This window comes from Panthera onca, chromosome B1 (genome assembly GCF_046562875.1).
Source record: "Panthera onca isolate mPanOnc1 chromosome B1, mPanOnc1 haplotype 2, whole genome shotgun sequence".
NCBI classification, from domain to species: Eukaryota; Metazoa; Chordata; class Mammalia; order Carnivora; family Felidae; genus Panthera; species Panthera onca.
This window is the reverse complement of record NC_138342.1, coordinates 183,085,410-183,098,057: the sequence shown is the minus strand read 5'-3', so window position 1 is coordinate 183,098,057 and position 12,648 is coordinate 183,085,410. Positions and strand designations below refer to the sequence as shown.

The 12,648-nt window shown below is 37.7% G+C and overlaps 1 pseudogene; it reads left to right on the top strand.

Annotated features, from left to right (window-relative positions):
- LOC132692909 (dipeptidyl peptidase 1-like) overlaps nt 1–12,593 on the top strand; it is a 35,293-nt pseudogene extending 22,700 nt beyond the window's left edge.
- Nucleotides 12,594–12,648: the final 55 nt, after the last annotated feature.

The window sequence follows — 12,648 nt, the reverse complement described above, 5'->3', positions numbered from 1 at the left end:
TAATTTTTATGTAGACAGAAATGTTTCTCCTTTACAAAGTTGTTTCTTCCTCTTTCTAAAACACATTATATTCATCTTTATTTTTTGTCGTATTTTTTTATAGTTGTCATCACATTTTGGGCTCCATCGCCCAACATGGGGCTTGAACTCATGACCCTGAGATCAAGACCTGAGATGAGATCAGGAGTTGCATACTTAACCAACTGACCCAGCCAGTTGCCCTAGTTGTCATCCTATTTTATTCAATTGTATTGGCATTTATTGTGGGCAGTATAGACCTTCCATGTAATATTTATCAATGCTGTCAAACCCTTTCCCCATCTTACCTGAGACATGTTAGTCTTATTCTCTTGAATGATGTACTTGATTTTTGTTCTCCTTTCTGTGTAAAGTAAATATTCTTTGATCCTGCAAATTTTCACTTCATTTAGAGACTATGATCACCAAATATAAAGTTCTGAAGGCAGCGTTCCTTTTTTATCCATCTTTGCGTGCCCAAAGGATCTATTCCAAGACTGAAGCATAGGAATTCGAGAAAGGCTTGATGAAACGAAAGCTGAAAGGGGACATTTCTGTTACTCACTTCTATTAACTATACTTGTTTATTCATTCATTCAGCAAACATTTATGACAAATCCCTGTGTTTCAAGCTTTGAGCATTGCTATACACTGGGAATCCAGAGCTGAACAAGGCTGCCATGCCTTCTAGAAATTCATGAATGTTAACACTCATCATCTCTTTTGTTTAGCTACCTTGTTTAGTGAATGTTTTTTTCTCCCCAGTAGATGATTGATGGTGAAAGCTATTTTATATATTTCTTTGGAACTCATTCCCTTCCCACAGCAAAAACTACATGAGTACTTCATTAAAGGTCCATGGTTCCTCTTGGTCTGTGTTTTGCTGACATCAGACACCTTAATCTGCTTACCCTGAGACAGAATGTTCTTTCCATGGCTCTTTCTTAAAACCACATTTATGGCATGGTACCTGGGTGGCTCAGTCGGTTAAGTGTCCAACTCTTGGTTTCAGCTCAGGTCATGATCTCATGTGGTTCATGGGATTGAGTCCTGTGTTTGGCCCTGTGCTAACAGTATGGAGCCTGCTTGGAATTCTCTCTCTCTCTCTCTCTCTCTCTCAAAATAAATAAATAAACTTAAAAAATCACATTTATGGCCCTCTTTATTTATATGCTTCCTCAACATTTTTAAAATAGTGTTCAAAAACATTATCCAATTAAATATCATAGTAGGGTTGGTGCAGGCTGTATTCGGTAGTGTCTAGAATAGGACTGTTCACTTGGACAGTGTTGAGGTGGAACAAGACAAGTTCAAGGTTTAAGGAAGTGGTAGTCAGAGATGGCAGAAATGAAGGTTTGGGTTTGGGAGTAATCTTTCAGCATTTTTGAGAAGCTCTTTCCATTTCCTTGAGCACAGAAGACCGAGACAAGAAAACATAGGGTGAGTGACAGAAAGTAGGTAGGTCGTCTTCTCTTTGTTGGCACTTGGCTGTGCGCTAGATTTTTGTCTTTCTTCTCCAATGAGATTCATAGAAGATCTATTTGTTATCTCATTGTTTTTGGTCTTTTTCTTCCTGCTGAGAATTTGGGTGTGTCATGTCTTAAGTTTTCATGTATGTATTTTTAATTTTAAAAGTAGGTAGTGGTAAGGTTGGCTACAGGTCTTGGGGTAGTTATATAGATTATTTCACTATGGTGTATATTTCTGATATATATGTATCTATATAAATATATATAATATATGTAAACACACACATATAAATATATGTAAATACACATATAAAATATATGTAAAACACAGTATAGCACACAACAATGAACAGAATCCTTCCTATCTATTAATTTAGATAGAGCTCAATTTTAAGCCTGCCACAAATTTTTCTTTATCTAGAAGTTGTCTCGTTTATCTATAACTTAGCTGGCAATCCAAGGCAGTTTACAATATAATCTGTTTAAATATTAGGAGTGATATATATATATATATATATATATATATATATATATATATGTATATATACATATATATAAATTTTTAATGTTTATTTTTTGAGAGAAATAGAGATAGAGTGTGAGTGGGAGAGGGGCAGAGATAGAGGGAGACACAGAATCCGAAGCAGGCTCCAGGCTCCGAGGTGTCAGCACAGAGCCTGACATGGGGCTCAAACTCAGAACTGTGAGATCATGACCCGAGCTGAATTTGGACGCTTAACCAACTGAGCCACTCAGTCTCACCTAAAAGTAATATGAATAATAATAGGCCTCACGTATTGAGTATTCATATATGCCAGGCACAGTGGCAGGCAAACCTAGATATAAAATCCCAGTAGAGGGGTACCTGGGTGATTTATTTGGTTGAGTGTCCAACTCTCGATTTCGACTTAGGTCATGATCTCTCAGTTCATGGGCTCAAGCCCCACATTGGGCTCTGCACAGACAACATGGACCCTGCTTGGGATTCTTTCTCCCTCTCTCTCTGCCCCTGCCCAACTTGCGCTCTCTCTCTCTCAAAATAAATATATAAACATTTAAAATCCTAGTAGACAAGAACAATGTATTTGAGGTCACTGTATCCCCATTATATAATGGTGTCTGCATAATAAGAACATAGAACAAAATGATCAGATTATTGGTTGAATTTGTAGATACTTTCAAGTTTCCCATCTTTAACTTAGATCAAGAATTTTAGAAATATTATATGATTAGCTGCCTAAAGTGTTTGAAGATACATATAATATTTGATTTTACTTATTAGATACACAGAACTTTAGTATGATTAAGATGAAGTGTATTCTTGTCATAGAATATTAGTAATTGATAAGATTTATTGATTACTTATTATATGCCAGATGCTGTTGTAATAATTTTAAAGGAATAATTTTTTTAATCTTCAAGATAAGTATCCTTATTACCATAGTTACAGAGGAAGAATCCCTCCAGTGCTATGCAGCCTGTCAACAAAAATAACAACATTTTGATTTTGTGCTTGTATAATTCATTTATTTTTTTTCCAATGTATAGTATTTGCTGTTTTGTTTTGATAATGTAATGTATGTCAGACTGTACTTTTACAAAAAACGAAAGGAAACTATGTGGGAAAAAATATATTCTCGATAGTGTATGATACCTTTGTAAGGACAGCCGTTGATTGAAAAGCTGTATCCATTTAACTACTGATAGGTGGCTAGTCTGGAATAAAAGGATACTCAAGTTCTACAGATACCTGCAATTGATTGTGGCCTCATTCGCATTCAGATAAGTAGCACGAAAACACAGTTCCCAGAAAAATCACGAAATAATCCAAATGCCAGTATGGTAAATTTTATGAAAATGAAATAATTATTACATCCGATCCAAGAATGAAAGAAAGCTTACTCATGGATGAGATTTTATGTTAAGCTCCAGTACAAATCTGTTGATCCAGAATATTAACACCTGCTTCTGCTTATTGAAAAACCCTCTTCCTCTTCTAATCATTTCCTCATTTGTATAGTGGTTAATCAGATATGAGAAAGTCAAGATACCTAGGATTTTGGAGTTTATTCAAATATACTGATAACTCCAGGCATATCTATGTCTCTTAGCTTCAAAATAAATTATTAGTTAATGATCACCATATCTTGGAGTTGGGATCAAAATATTATTCTCACTTTGTAGGTTGCTATAGGCACAGACCAGATAAGTGCCTTATCAAAGATTGTTGGCAAGCCAAGGGGCAGATAGGGAATTAGATTGTCAAACTCTGGATGCTTCATCTTGGGTTCAGTGCAGACCCTGTGGGCAACTGAGGAAGCAAAGGTGTAGCTGAGAATCAGTGCTACCTGGGTCTGCTTGTGGCTCTCACTGCGAATTTCCATGTGTTTGGGTGGAGTTAAGAACCCAGGAGCCCATAAAGTAACCTTCAGATAATAACACAACAATCCATGTTTTTCAAGTTCATATATTACTTTGAGTTGGCAGCCTGAGCTCCCAAGTTCACTGCCGAGGGCCAGTACTGTGCTGAGAATTACCATGAAAATATTCATCATACCAGAAAATAGATAAAGAAAATAAAACGACCGTTTTCTTTCCCATTAAACTTGTAACTCTGTTTACTATAGAAAAGTGCAATGCTTAGTAAAAAAAAAGTCTATGATTCTGCTGTATATTCTTGCAAAACGAAACTGTATTAGGTACACAAAAGGTATTAATCAGCTGAGTGAAATTCTACAAAACTGGCCAGACAGAGTGATATAAAATGAAAGATTAGAGGCTCAGTTACAGTTCCAACATGTTTATGGTTTTATACTGAAAACAAAAAGCACTACTGAGTAGGTCGGCTTATTGAAAACTCAGCTTGTGGAGTTTCACCGTTTTGGAAGAAAGTTATTAAAACATAAATTGCCTGGTATTTTCTTGACATAGACAAAATGGAAAATTTGATTTATGAAGATTGTCAGTTGCAATAAAGCAGATCAGAACATAGTCATTTTACCTAATAAGTGATGTGATGTTATAATTCTTATCACAATTTCAAACATTACCAAAACATACAGAAAGAAGCTTCAAAACCAGAAAGAAGACACTAGAGCTAACCTAAATAAACTCACCCAAAAGGAAGAAAGTGAGAGGTTATTAAAAACGCAATTTGTTTTTCATTTATTAGAGAAAATTCAGAAAATTTTGAGGAAAATAAAAACTTACATATCTTAAACCAGAGTAAGCATTTGTTGTATTTTCTTCAATATTTTTCTATTTGCACACATTATTTATTAAAACAAAATCATTTAGCACACCTATTTTGTAGTTATTTCATATATTAATATATTATAATGATTTCCTAATTTTTCACTATTTTTTTAATGTATGGTTTAAAAACCTTAGATCTTAGTCCATCACTTATGCTACCATAATCCATTTAACTAGTTTTGTATTGCTGGTCATTTGGATGTTTTCATTTTTTACCTATTATAAATAGTGCCATGATAAACATGTGTATACTGATATTTTGTATATATATTTGATTATTTTCTTAGGAGGCATTTTTTAAAGTGACTTTGTTATTGATTTCTGAACTTTTGAGTCATCCTTTAAACTTTTGATGAATACTTTGAGAATCTGATGTTTAAATTTTTCATATTCAAAAGTAAAATTGACATATATTTGAATTGTCGCATATCTGATAATAAGGTGTTTATTTAATCTTCAAAGAGAAGAAATATTTTATGTATTTATATATTGGTTTATAATTTTTACCACCTAAAACTCTATAGATGTTGTCCCATTATTTCCTGGTATTTGATATGGAGAAGTCTGAGGTTAGTCTGAATTTTTTCTTTTGGAGGCAAACTTTTCTGTCTAGTCAAGAACTAAGTTTATGTTATTTTCTTCACCCTTGAAATTATAAATTTCAACAGAATCACTTCAAGTTTTCATCCTTGTTAATGTTGTCTATAGTCACTGAGACTTTTCATCTGTAGACTCAAGACTTTCTTTTATTTGGGAATACACAGTCCTATTATAACCCAGATTTATTGTTTTAGTTAAAAGGGTTCCTTTCTCATGGACACAAATTATGTTGCACACCATTTTTCCATCAACTACATCCACTTTTTCTTCTCTCGTGATTTTAATCTCCCTTCATTTCTCATATTTTAGAGGCAGCTGTTCAAATTTGTTCTACACATTACTATTCACTTTTCAGCGGTGTTGGCTTTGTTCTTTAGTGAATATAATATTGAGTGATTCTAATCTCATGAAGATATTAATTTTGCCATTTTGCTTTTAATTTATTTCCTTTTCATTTCAACTTACCTCCTAGCCAGATTCTCTTTCACACCAGTATGTTGTCTTCTCCTCTCAAAGGTTTATCCTTTGAATTTCTTTGTGAACAGACAACACTGTTTCTAAAATTGTATGGCTTGTAGTGTCCTTTAAAAGAATCCATTCATGAAGCCATGTTCTTTCATGTTACAGAAAAATGTTCTAATCTCCACCCTTCCTCGGCATTTTAAATTCATTCCCTGAACAGGAATCCAGCCTAGTTGTGCCTGGGAAGCAGGGATGTTATGTCAGTTAGAATTGCTTTAGTCTGAAGTATGAGAAAGAGCCATAGTGGCTTAATCAGATGGAATCTTTTACTGTCACATGACCAGAAGTCTAGAGCTAGGAAGTCCAGAGCCAACCCAGTGGGTCAAGGAAGTGTCTGAGAACCAAGGCCTCTCCTGAACAATGTCATTTATTCTTATGGTTGCAAAGTGGCTGTACCAAATCTAGGCATGTATGTATGTATATATATCATATACACCCATTACCAATATATTAAAATACATAATGGGTATATAATATATATTTCATGGTTTTATATATGCATATACACATACAATATGTATATGTATATGTATTTATAATGGGTATCTCGAAGAGGAAAAGGACAAAGAGAAAAAGGTGGGTGTCCAGTTTTTTTATTGTTGTTGTTAGAAAAATAGCATATTTGTGAAAGCTCCACTCAGGACACCTCTGTTTCTGTTTCATTGCTAAGAACTGTGTCTCTGGTCACATGGTCACCAGTAGTTGCAATGGAGTTTGAGGACAGAAGTATGTTTAGCTGGTACAAACCATCACATTTTATTCTTTTTTTTTTTTTTTCCATCGCATTTTATTCTTAAAAAAATTTTTTAGGGGCACCTGGGTGGCTCAGTCAGTTAAGCGTCCGACTTTGGCTCAGGTCATGATCTCGCAGTCCGTGAGTTCGAGCCCCGCGTCGGGCTCTGTACTGACAGCTCAGAGCCTGGAGCCTGCTTCAGATCCTGTGTCTCCCTCTCTCTCTCTCCGACTCTCCCCTGTTCATGCTCTGTCTCTCTCTGTCTCAAAAATAAATAAACATTAAAAAAATTAAAAATAAAAACATTTTTTTAATGTATATTTATTTTTGAGAGAGAAAGGAAAACAGAAAATCTTTAGTGGGTTCCATGCTCTCAGAGCAAACCCCAACGTGGGGCTCCAACCCACAAGCTGTGAGATCATGACCTGAGCCAAAGTTGGATGCTCAACTGACTGGGCCACCCAGACACCCCAAAACCATCATTTAAAAAAAACAGGGATAAAAACCAATATTCACAGGTGTAAAAGGTCTTTGCTGTTTTGTATTATTGGTAATACATGTTAAAAGAGAGCTACAGGGGCACCTGGGTGGCTCGGTCGGTTAAGCCTCCGACTTCGGGTCAGGTCATGATCTCTTAGTTCTTGGGTTCAAGCACGGCATCGGGCTGTGTGCTGACAGCGCGGAGCCTGGAGCCCGTTTCAGATTCTGTGTCTCCCGCTCTCTCTGCCCCACCCTGCTCGTGCTGTGTCTCTTTCTCAAAAATAAACATTAAAAAAATTAAAGAGAGCTACAAATGAGGAACTGTCCCTGGCCACATGAGAAAACAAGTCCCAATGAAGACGAGCAATCTTAGCACTTCTTCTCTAAAGCAAAGGACATGACCCTGGATGGTGATTCTTGTCGCAGCATCTTAAGACTTACTACTAGAAGAAATTATTTCCAGATTTTGCAAGTAGGATGTTAGTTTTTGGTTAGTGTGTTTTTTCTTCACAAATGTTTAGATTAGTGGTCTCTGAAGTTAAAAAAAAAAATCCCTAGGTAGATGTGAAAGTAATATTAGTTGATTAACTTCTGTGTGGGAAGTACTAAGATATATACAAAGGTGAAATCGATTGATAATGAAAGCCTTTTTTTAAATTATCAAGTAGAACACGTGATTTAGGAATGTAAATAATTCTAGACTAAAACTCTCCGAGGGCATTGCATATGGCTTGGCCAAAGTTTTTCTCCTGAATTTGTTTATTGCCTCACTGATAGAAGTAAATAGTCGATAAGAGTTTGCTAAATTAGCAATATGGAATCACCTACTATAGATAAATTCAGTTATAAGATATGTATATTGTGCTCTGGATCACAGAATGGAAATAGATCTCAGACCAGGTGGATTTGGTGACCTTGAGCTGGGCCCTCCAAGACTGGTAGGACTTGTACAGAAGGGAAGATACTAAATGACAAGAAAACAGAGAGAACTGAGGACTAGCATGAACAGGCATGGTGATCAGTGAAGGAAGCAATGCGAACATACAGAAGGCAGATCCAATCCACATCCTAGGCGTTCTTGACCTGGTCTTTATTCTTTGGACAATATGCAGCTTTTGAAGTACTGAGAGAACGTAACAGGGATATGTAGGTCGAAGTGGAGAAGGAAACAATGGGGACAGGAAAATGAATCTGGATCTTCTACCTGGTCTCAATGACTCCAGGAATGAGGGTTCACATAGGGTGATAAGATTATATATTAAGAAAATTTAAATGAGGAAATTTAATTTAAAATAAATAAAATAAAATTTAGTTGGGAAAACTGTAATCCTTATGATATAACACTCTCTTCATTTTCTAGGCATAGTTTGCTTTCATTCAGCCATATATTTATTTGTATGTAAAACAATGGAATAAGCACTATGAACAGCAAACCACACTGTTCTCCCCAACCACCTGGTACTTCTTCTTCCCAAATGGTTTCTGTGGCAACCATTTCCTTATTTCCTTTTTCCATGGTTCTCCTGCATTTATGTGCATGTCTCAAAAAGCCTGTTTTTTTCTGGTTTGTTTTTTAGTAGTTTTTAACTTTCTAGAAAGGTATTATGTATGTATTATTTTGGGACTGATGTCTCTCACTTAATTATTTTACTAAGACCCTTGAAATACATTAAAATGCAATTTCCTTTTGCATTTTTAATTATTTTTCTTTTCGTTGTGATGAACTTGATAATGACCCAGTGGTATTTTAATTCATTCATTCATTTGCCAAGTTTAGTTTGTTGCCACTAGGACAAATTCATGAGAAGGCTGAGTCCACACTTAGTTTCATCTGTCATAGCCATACAAGAGTTAAAACTGTTAAGTTCAACCTTAACTTAATTGAAATGGCTTTGCTATCATCCAGTAAATATCAGTTATAAAATATAAACATAGCTTTTTTGGCTATGCACGGTAGGACATTACTTCAGATGCACCATAGTGAGATAATTTTAGCAAAATATCATACATTTCATGAATTTGTAGTTATCATCCCCCTAATCCGAATATGCATTAAGTATGTGCTAAAGTAGTAAATATTAGATGTGCCAGTTACAGATACATATAAAGGTGATAACTCTGGGTGATGCTTAATCTCTCAGATCAAGCAAAGCTGAGTAGAGAAATTTTGTCATATTTGACTATTCAAACATTTTTTTGATATTACCCTAGAAAAAAGTTCTGAACCAGATGGATTTTTTTTTTTTAGTTATTCGCCGTCTCTGGGAAAAATTTGGGACTTGATTAAACAGAAAAAATGTAATTGCCTAATTTCACAAGAATGTACACAATTTGACATGCATTTTTCTGAATCTAAGTCACATCAGAAGGATATTTTTCCAGATATGTGTGTCTTTTCTGGATTATGACTTTCCCTGCTACCTAATAATATTCCGGAATTAGGGGGACCAGCTTATCCCAGTTTGCCTGGGCTTTCCAGTTTTAACACTGAAAGTCCTGCCTCCCAGTAAGGGCCATGCCCATAAATGCTTTGTCAGGCACCTAGAATCATGAAGAGTTAGGTCACGTCATGTATCACTAACACACACTCTTCCAGTGATGGATTTCAGATATATTAGATTCTCATTTACATTTTAATACAACATTTGTACTATTTCAAGTTAATATTTTGTAGTATGTATGAAAACCCTAAAATATAAATATTTAAAAGCTATCCTTTTAACTAATTTGAATTATAGAATATTTATAAATTCATTTTATTTCTTTTAAGTGTATATAGTCATTTGAACTAGAATTTCTCATTATACTTTAATGAAGAAATGAGAACGATCTATAACTAGTATTTCAGTTGTTTGTATGCATTGCATGAAAATAATTTGTTTTAGCAATACTTAGATTTAAAGAGCTTCCTGTTCTAATTTTCTTTCTCTAAAAGGGCTTAGGAAAACTTATTCTGAGAGGAAATAGAGTGTCGTACCTTCAAGCATGTCTTCTGAAATCAAAACCTCGGAGCAAAAAGCCTGACTCTTCCATATACTAAACTATGCGATTTGGGCAAGCTGCTTAAGCTTATGAAGACAGTGTCTTTATCTTCACATGGTCTAATAATTAGTGCCATTTAGGCTCTCCAGCCACTGTTCTTTGGCCACTGCCCTTTCCTTCTCCTCCCCTGGGTCCCTAGCCCTGCTGACTGCTCACAGCCCTCCTGTGGCTGCTGTGTGTTGTCAGCACCCCACACTGTGACACACGTCCCCGTTGCACTTGCCCTGGGCTCCTGGGTCCCTGGGTCTTCTAGGCGGGTCCTATTAGTTCCCAACATGATGTCAATTACATGGCTATGGGACTACCAGAAAAAAAAGAAAGTAGTGGCACACCTTGAGAAGTTAGATACAGGATGGGCTAATTTGGGCAATCCTTGCCATTTCACCATGATTTTCAATCAAGGCTTTGAGATTGTGTTGAATGACTACAAGTGGTTTGCCTTTTTTAAGTACAAAGAAGAGGGCAGCAAGGTAACCAGTAGTCGTAGACTCTGGCTCTGGAGTTCTTTCTTGTCCAGCAAGATAGTGGATGCAGAATTGACATGTGAGAGAGCGTAATGTCTGGGAGGAGACAAGAGCCCCAAGTAAGGGTCCTTGCTCCATTTTTATTAGGATCAGAAGGTTTACAAGAGTGATGGGTGTGAGGAAAAGGGGGTTTTGAAGATATGCAGCGTTAGGGGTTTAGGTCAATACCAAACAAAGTCCTGGTGCCTGGCAGATGGTTGTTTAAGGCAGGCATGAGGCGCCAGGTCTGTTTACCTTATCTTGCCTAGGGGACAAGAAAGACAGAGCATGCTACCTCAGGGTCAACAAGGCACCTTTCTTTTGCTAATTAGCTCTGTTCTGGGCAACTTGGCCCTGCTGTGGTCTATAGCCCTGTTCACCTGTTTACCTATTTTGGTCCTTTCTTCCTTTGAAAGCAGCTTTCTGCTATCGTACTAAGTTGGGGGGCGTTTCCGCCCTGAATACTTAATCTTGTCTACCTAATTTTGGATGCTTTCATCCTGAGGCTTCCTGTTCCTATATGCCTTGTTAACCCATGGGTGCGAGCTCAGGGAATTCCTTAGCTTATCCTCCACAATGAGTTACCACCGCAGAGACCATGCCTGGATGGGTGCATGATGTGCCAAGCTGGAAGTAGGCTCATTTCCTCGGAACTAAAGTGGGAACTACCTCTGAGAAGGTGAACATGAACACAGCACACCCTGAGAGTCTCCAGGGAAACTCTTCTAATTCTAATACCCTCTACAAATATAACCATGGTTTTGTGAAAGTGATCCATGCCATTCAGAAGTCTTAAAAAATTTTTTTTAATGTTTATTTATTTTTTTGAGACAGAGAGAGACAGAGCCTGAGCGGGGAGGGGCAGAGAGAGAGGCAGACATAGGATCTGGGCTTCAGGCTCTTAGCTGTCAGCACAGCTGACTCATGGGCTTGAACCCACAAACCATGAGATCATGACCTGCGTCGAAGTTGGGCGCTTAACCGACTGAGCCACCCAGGTGCCCCCAGAAGTCTTGGACGGCAACCACATACATGGAACATGAGACGCTTACCCTAGGAGAGAGGATTAGGAGAGGCAGTAGCCACAGCCGGAGAATCCCACCACTGACTGTTGAAATACACGAAATGGTTTTACATTTGCCAGCGTCTTGGGACTGGAGAAATGTTTGTGGTACCAATTTTGTTCCTCCTGTTCGAAGCCAAGCATCTTGTGGAAGCTGCTACTCATTTGCTTCCGTGGATATGCTGGAAACAAGGATCCATACACTAACCAACAATACTCAGACCCCAATCTTGAGTCCCCAGAGGTTGTCTCTTGCAGCCAGCACGCTCAAGGCTGTGAAGGTGGGCCGTACCTCATCACAGGAAAATATGCCCACGATTTTGGGCTGATAGAAGAGCCACGCTTCCCTTACACAGGCACTGATTCTCCATGCAAACCGAAGGAGGACTTGCTTCCATTACTACTCCTCTGAGTACCACTATGTGGCAGGCATCTACCGGGGCTGCAATGAGCTGGCCTGTCGTGGCCCCATGGCAGTTGCTTTTGAAATCTATGATCTCTTCCTCCACTGGCACAGGGGGATCTATCTACTACACTGGTCTGAGAGACCCTTTTTTTGTTTTGTTTTTTGACAGACCCTTTCAACCCCTTTGAGCCGACTAATCATGCTGTTTTGCCCGTGGGCCATGGCACCAACAGCCTCTGGGGTGGATTGCTAGATTGTTAAAAATAGCTGGGGCACTAGCGGGAGCGAAGATGGTTATTTTGGGATCCTCAGAGGAACCGATGAGGGTGCAATTGAAAGCACAGCAGTGGCAGCCACCCCAGTTCCCAAATTGGAGGGTGCACATCCCGGCATCTCATCCCGACCGCCATCAATCACGAAAGGGCAGACTGGAGACTCTCACAGCAGCAATTTCAAAACATTACAAATAGATTCCTATGAAGATTTCTGCCTTCAACGTTAAAACTGCCTTCGATTTGGGTACACCTCCCCCTTGACCACCGGCCTGCTTTCCAGCT